The 7,500-nt window shown below is 44.3% G+C and overlaps 1 protein-coding gene across 1 annotated transcript in view; it reads right to left on the reverse strand.

The window, feature by feature from the left end:
* Positions 1–7,500, reverse strand: part of SNX15 (sorting nexin 15) — a 338,349-nt gene that overhangs the window by 252,315 nt on the left and 78,534 nt on the right. The window lies entirely within an intron of this gene.

Raw genomic sequence — 7,500 nt, forward strand, 5'->3', positions numbered from 1 at the left:
ATCCATAGCTTAAAACGTTTAATCAATGGTGTTAAAAGGGAAGGGGTGATGAAAGGAAAACTATACAAAATGACTAGCACATAGGCAGCTAAGGAACGAAGCCCACCCAATGACCTAGTAGAAAAATTAAAAAACGGCACAGACATTTTTCCAATACATATGGAAGCAAATAGAAAAAAAAGCAGCAATTACATTAAAGAAAGGGGGAGAGGAAAGTTCCTGAAGGAGCAGTAGGCTGAAATACTAATCAACATATACCTTTCAGTACTTCAAAAGACAAGGGGAGTTTAGCAACATGGAAGGGAGAAAGATACCACTGCTACCACTTCCAATTCATTAGATGCCCCTCAAGTTCCCTACAAAGAGTCTGCATATTTTTGTCACTGTCTGATGGAGAACTAAAGTGGTGTCAGTGTTTGTTTTTCATTTATATAAATACATGATTGCCCATGTCATATGTGGTTGTCATATGTGGTAATTTAATAAAGATTTTTTTTTTTTTTTTTTTGTTAAAAAAAGTCATAAATAATCGGGGGCAAAGACCACAAACGGACAATTTTTCAATACTGCTCGTACATTTTTAGAAAGATAACAGAATTGGTTTTGGTCAAACTCAAATTTCTGTAATTTTTTTTTTTTTACTTCAAAACTCAAATGTTTAGCCAATGATTTGCCAGAAAACCACAACTTTATGAGAGAAGGACCAAAAATAGGAGGAAAAAATCTGGACATTCTGTGAAAATCTATACAGTTGAGAGGTATGCTAGGAATAAAGGACACATGGAATGTTTTTCTCGCTCTCTAGCTGCTGAAAAGACAGGTTGTTCAGTCAACAAATGACAAAAATGTACAAAGACTTTCTGGGGAACTAATGCACTAGAAGAGATAACAGTGAAAGGTAGCCACAACTTAACAGAATTCTGCAGGGTAGGCTGTTGTACTTCGAAGAATGCACAGTATAACAAACAGGCAACAATACAATCATACAGCAGAGATCTTACAAATCTAAAAAGTGATCCATCTCGATGATCAGGCTGCTTCCAATATAAACAAGGTAATCCAGTGAATGCAACATATCTGGGCATCAGCAAGGCATCCAATACAAACTCTCTCAGGATTTTGGGAAAGTGAAGGATATGTACATGGGAATGCAGAAGTGCACAGGAAACTTCCTGGCTAATAGGAGGCTGAAAATATATATGGACCTTAGCAAGGCATATGATAGAAAGTATAAAAGGATTTTGGGAAGGACAGTAAAGGATATGGGCAAAGGAACAACCACAGTGAGATGCAGAGGAAACTGTCTAGCTAAAAATGTGCAGCTTGTAGGCGAGACAGAACAAAGACAAGTGGTATGTAATAGAGATGGCGTTAGGGCCAATTTATGCCAAACATTACTGTGGGGCAACAGAAGAAAAAGCTATTTGATGTAAACAAATTAAGAAATAGATTTGCACCTCCGTGCAGAAACTAGACTTCAGCATTTCTACACTGGAAAACATTTTCTTGGAAAATTCAAGCATGGCACTTTTTAAGATAGAATAAGGCAGTGTGTTCCCTCTCAGGGTGGGAACAAAATTCCAACATATCTGCAACAAAGACATTTGCTTGGAAAATTCAAGTAGGGTACTTTTAAACCCTAAAAACACAATTGCATAGTGCGTCCTCCCCCCTCAGAATGGGACACGCACAGGGTTCCCCCCTCAGAATGGGAAACGCACTGTGCGCACAGGGTTCCCCCCTCAGAATGGGAACGACTGCAAAGACAGGGTTCCCCCTCAGAATGGGAAACGACTGTGCACAGGGTTCCCTCAGAATGGGAACGACTGTGCGCACAGGGTTCCCCCCTCAGAATGGGAAACGCACTGTGCGCACAGGGTTCCCCCCTCAGAATGGGAAACGCACTGTGCGCACAGGGTTCCCCCCTCAGAATGGGAAACGCACTGTGCGCACAGGGTTCGCCCCTCAGAATGGGAACGACTGTGCACAGGGTTCCCCCTCAGAATGGGAAACGCGACAGCACAGTGTCCCCCCCTCATAAGGGGAAACGCACTGTGCGCGCAGTGTTCCCCCCCCTCATAAGGGGAAACGCACTGTGCGCGCAGTGTTCCCCCCCTCAGAAGGGGAAACGACTGCACAGGGTTCCCTCAGAATGGGAAACGACTGCACACAGGGTTCCCCTCAGAATGGGAAACGACTGTGCACACAGGGTTCCCTCAGAATGGGAACGACTGTGCACACAGGGTTCCCCTCAGAATGGGAAACGCGACTGTGCACACAGTGTTCCCCTCAGAATGGGAAACGACTGTGCACACAGTGTTCCCCTCAGAATGGGAAACGACTGTGCACACAGTGTTCCCCCTCAGAATGGGAACGACTGTGCACACAGTGTTCCCCTCAGAATGGGAAGCGCACTGTGCACACAGGGTTCCCCCCTCAGAATGGGAAACGCACTGTGCACACAGTGTTCCCCCCTCAGAATGGGAAACGCACTGTGCACACAGTGTTCCCCCCTCAGAATGGGAAACGCACTGTGCACACAGTGTTCCCCCCTCAGAATGGGAAACGCACTGTGCACACAGTGTTCCCCCCTCAGAATGGGAAACGACTGTGCACACAGTGTTCTCAGAATGGGAAACGCAGTGTGCACACAGTGTTCCCCCTCAGAATGGGAAACGCAGTGTGCACACAGTGTTCCCCCTCAGAATGGGAAACGCAGTGCGTTTCCTCAACAAGAGAACATTCTCTTGGAAAATTCAAGGAGGGCTGTATTAAGCCCTAATAATACAATACTTGTATTGTGTTCCCTCTCAGAGTGGAATTCCGGCATACTGACACTGGACAGCCTCTAAAAGTCAAGTAGGGTAATTTTAAACCCTGAAACCACAATACCTGCTGTGGGTTCCCTCTCAGAATGGGAACCAGAGTGAAGTATTTCGACACTGGAGAAAGTACAGTTGTGTACACCCTACCATAAATGTAGATGTTCGAGTGTCTTCACTGTTGCAGTCATAACTGTAGGGTGTTCCTGCCGGCAGGCAGCCCGAGGTCGGCCAGAATTCCAAAGTCTGGGTCCGGCGTCGGCTGTACCAGCAAGTACCCTGACGTCAGAACATAGAGGTATAAAGCTGACAGCAGACGCCATCTTCTCCAGCCTTTCTTGCCCCAGATGTCAGAAGCCCCCAAAAAAACTAAAAGGTGTCCAAAAGGAAACACAAATACACCACAAAAGAAGTGGAAGATGAAACAAACAAGAATAAGAGGAGATTGGTGGGAGGGAAACACCGACTGCAACAGTGAAGACACTCGAACATCTACATTTATGGTAGGTGTACACAACTGTACTATGTTCTTCGTGTTTCACTGTTGCAGTCATAACTGTAGGATAGAATCACAAAGCTGTGAATGAGGGAGGAGGTTATGCAGAAGAAGGGGCAGCTAGAAGACCCTGCAAAACAGCAGAGGCAAAGCCTGCCCTAGACTTAGAATACAGAGGGAGATTATAGTGCTTAGAAAAAGTATGCACTGAACTCCAAGTGGCAGCTTCCAAAATGTCCTTGGTAGGAACTCCTCTGAGAAAAGCTGCTGAAGTGGCAGCTGCTCTAGTAGAATTACTTCTAACAATACCTGGAATCTGTTTTCCATAGTGAGAGTAACAAAACCTTATTCCATGAGCAATCCATTTGGAAATAGTTTGTTTGGAAATAGCCTTACATAGAGAACTGGAGGCATAAGAGATAAGCAATTGATCAGATTTTCTGAAATCTTTAGTTTTGTCCAGGTAAAATCGTAGTTGTCTGTGTACGTCCAATGAATGTAAGATCCTTTCCCCTTTATTATGAGGATTAGGAAAGAAGGTAGGAAGGTGAATAGTCTGATTTAGAGCCACTTTCGAAATCACCTTAGGCATAAATGTAGGATTGGTCCTCAAGGAAACTCTGTCTTGGTGGAAGATAATATAAGGTTCCACAGCCATGAGAGCTTGCAACTCTGAAACCCTTCTGGCAGAAGTCAATGCTAAAAAAATAGCTGTCTTCCAGGATAAGAACTTAATATCCGAAGCCGCAGCAGGCTCAAAAGGAGGCAAAGCAAGTTTCTCCAAGACATAATTAAGATCCCAAGCAGGAACAGGAGGAGTTCTGGGAGGTCTTAAATTCTTAGCCCCTCTCAAAAATTGTCTCACCAGCTGGTGAGAAAAGATGGGAGGATCAGTGTTGAAATGAGCCGAGATAGCATAAGCATGAATTTTGATGGATGAAAAAGAGAGGCCTTTAAGCAAAAGGTCTGAGAGGTAAAGTAAAATGGAGGAAATATCAGGCAAAAGAGGGTTAGAACCTCGGTCCTGCATCCAAATACAAAATCTTTTCCATTTAGAAGCATAAGATTTTCTAGTACTAGGCCGCCTAGCTTCTAAAAGAACATCCAAAACTTGTTTTGGAAGAGCAGAAGGAATCAAAGTCCCTTGAAGAGCCAAGCTGCCAGGCATAGAGTCCTGATTTGAGAGTGTAGCATCTGACCCTGATGCTGGGACAGAAGAGAAGGGATCAGTGGTAGAATCCAAGGAGGTTCCAAGAATAGGTGTTTTAAAGTTGGATACCAAAACTGCAGAGACCAATTTGGAGCTATCAGAATGATAATTTTGGGTTTGTCCTGTTTTATTTTCAGTAATACCCGAGGAAGAGGAGGGAAGGCATATCCTGAAAGATTCTTCCAGCTGAATGACAGGGCATCCACTTTCCAAGCTGTTTTGTGGAAGGACCTGGTGAAAAAGAGAGGCAACTAATGATTGAGATGGGATGCAAACAGATCCATCTGAGGACAACCCCAAACTGCAGTAATCTTGCTGAATAAGCTGGGGTCCAGCATCCATTCGTGAGGATCCAAAAGGTTTCTGCTTAGGCTGTCTAAGAGATTCTGTTTTCCTGGAATGAATTGAGCTTGAAGATGCAGATTCAGATTTAGAGCCGTGTCCCATAAATTCATGGCTAGTCTGCAAAGGGGGTAAGAGTGAGAGCCCCCTGGCTTGTTTATGTACCACATGACTGTGGTATTGTCTGTACGAATCAGAAGAGGCCCTGGATTCAAAATATTCTGGAAGGCTAGAAGAGCATTTTGGACTGCCAACATTTCCTTCAAGTTGATGTGCCAGAGAAGATGCTTCTTTGTCCAAGAGCCCTGCTGGCAAATATTTAGAAAATGAGCTCCCCAAGCATAATCCGAAGCATCCGTGGTTATGATCTGAGAAGGTTGAGGCAGAAAGGATTCCTTCGTTTAAAGCACAAGCCCTGGACCACCAAAGGAACTCTTTTTGGAGGCAGGGAATCAGTGAAATCATTGTGTCCAGACTGCGGTAATGCTGTGACCATACACTCTTTAGGTACCATTGAAGTTTTCTCATGTGAAGCCTTGCATTTGGAATCAACAGGATGCAAGAAGCCATGTAGCCCAATGCCTGCAGGAATTTCCCTGCAGTGAGCGGAGTTGAAGTAGCCAAGGTTTTGAAAATTGAGGCCAGCTGTAATTGTTTTTCTGGAGTGAGGAAGGCCCTTTGCAAGCTTGTGTTTAGAAGAGCTCCCAAAAAGATCATTTGCTGAGAGGGGATCAAATGTGACTTTTTTGTGTTCACTGAAAATCCCAGTAGAAGGAGAAGACGGTGAACAAAATGCAGATGCTGAAGTAAAAGGTCTTTGCTGTCCGCCTGAATGAGGCAGTCGTCCAGATAGGGGTAAATTTTAAATCCCTTGGAGTCTGCAATAAGCTACTACTGGAGCCAGGCACTTGGTAAAGACTCTGGGCGCAGTAGATAAGCCAAAGGGCAGTACAGAGAATTGAAAGTGCCTCGAACCTGCCTTGAATCTGATGTATTTTCTGCGTTCCTGCCTGATGGGAATGTGTAAGTAGGCTTCTTTAAGTCCAATGTCACCATCCAAGCATCCTGGGAGAGCATTGGAAGAAGTTGTTGTAGTGTAAGCATCTTGAATTTTGGAATTTCCAGAAAGGTGTTAAATACTGAAAGTTCCAGAATAGGTCTCCATGAGTTTTGTTTTCTTGGGACCAAAAATAGTCTTGAGTAAAAACCTTTTCCCATCTCGGAAAGTGGAACAGGCTCTATGGCTCTCATGGCCAATAAAGCGTCCACTTGATTTAAGGCCTCTGACCATTGATGTTTTGGCAGATATGGCCAACCGAAAGACCTTGGCAGAGTATGAAAGTGGAATTTGTAACCTCTTAAAATCACGTCTAAAACCCATTTGTCTTGGGTAATACGAGTCCAATTTTGGTAGAAAAGAGTAAGTTTTCCTCCGAGAGGGGCTTCCAGGCAAGGAGGACCTGTAGCCCAGCAGAGAGAGTCATTGGGTCTGCTTCCTTTGTGATTGAGATCTGTCTTCTCCCCTTCTAGGTGAAGAAGCAGTCCATTGTCTGGACCTGTAAGAGGCCTGAGCCCGACCTCTGGGGCGTCTATATCTTCCCCTTTGAGGCCTGTCAGACGTGGGAAAGGACCAATTTTTGGAGGGCCAATTTCTAGAAAATCTAGGGGGCTGAACTAGTAGGAAATCTTTAACAGTCTGCACAGATTTCGCTTTATCCTCCATCTTTTTAATAACCTCCTCAGCTTTAGAGCAAAACAAAACATCATGCTGAACAGGGGCATCTAACAATTTAGCCTTAACTTGCTCAGGTAAATTCTGCTCTCGAAGCCAAGCATGTCTCCTGATAACAGTACCAGAGGCTGCGGCCCTACAAGAAGCCTCCAAGGCATCAAAACCACAATGTAAACTATGTTTGCTAACTTGTTCAGCTGCATGCAGTACATCCTGTAATTCCTTGTCCTCTGCACATGCAGGAAAGGAAGAAAGTTTTTGTTTTAAAACAGACAAAAGAAATTGCTGATACTTAAACACATGAAACTGGCAATTTAAAGCTCTAATAGAAAGAGTAGCAGAAGTATACACCTTTTTGCCCAATCTGTCCAAGGCCCAAAAATCCTTTTCAGAGGGAATAGGATTTTTAGATGAAGCGGCCTTAGCAGCCTTGGAACCCTGAGAAATAGTTTCAGGATCTGCAGAAGGGTTCTTGAACAAAAATTGATGGGAATCAGGAACTCTGTAAAATCTATCCGGCTTAGAAGGAGCAGGCGGAAAGGAATCAGGGTTCAGGTTAGCTTCAGAGAAAGCATCATCCACAATATCAAGAACAGGAGGAATAGCCAAAGGTCTGTGTTGTGGGAGAAGGAGAAATTCCCTAAGTCTCTTCTTGGAAGGGGAATAATCCTGACCTTCCCAATGAAAATGCTCTCTCATCTCATGTAAGGTTTCCCCAAACGAAAGAATCTTCAGGGAGAGAAGCAGAGGGAATAGAGTCCTCTGCATCAGAATCCTCATAAGGACGAAAAGAATAATCCTGGTCAGAGGAAGAGACTGAAGACACAGAAGCCTGATCAGAGGAATCCTAAGGGATATCCTGTCTAGGCCTTTTTTCAGGAGGAGGGCGAGAACCCCT

The sequence above is a fragment of the Protopterus annectens genome, chromosome 6.part1, assembly GCF_019279795.1.
Source record: "Protopterus annectens isolate FY-2018-M chromosome 6.part1, PAN1.0, whole genome shotgun sequence".
Classification (NCBI taxonomy): Eukaryota; Metazoa; Chordata; order Ceratodontiformes; family Protopteridae; genus Protopterus; species Protopterus annectens.